Raw genomic sequence first — 383 nt, forward strand, 5'->3', positions numbered from 1 at the left:
CCCCAACTTCACTAACGAACGATAACTTTTTCTGAAAGTACACGAGAGCCCCGATCATGGCCGACACGACTCGAATTTCTGAAAACAACGCACCGACATGATCGCCACGAGGCATTTGGCACCCTCGTAAAATTTTGGGCAAATCGGACGAGGTTGTATTTTTTCACAACTCGGACCGAAACCCTAGGCCGAACAAATTGGTCAGATGCGAAGCGAAATTGTTTGGCCGAAAAATTTACGAGCTTGTGCAGAACATCGAGGCAATCTTTTCGGCGGGTGGCACGAAGTGATTCGAGTTCGTTTGCCCCCCCAACTTCACCAACGAACAATAACTTTTTCTGAAAGTTCACGAGAGCCCCGATCGTGGCCGAAACGACTCGAAT

This window comes from Corylus avellana, chromosome ca7, assembly GCF_901000735.1.
Source record: "Corylus avellana chromosome ca7, CavTom2PMs-1.0".
Taxonomy (NCBI): domain Eukaryota; kingdom Viridiplantae; phylum Streptophyta; class Magnoliopsida; order Fagales; family Betulaceae; genus Corylus; species Corylus avellana.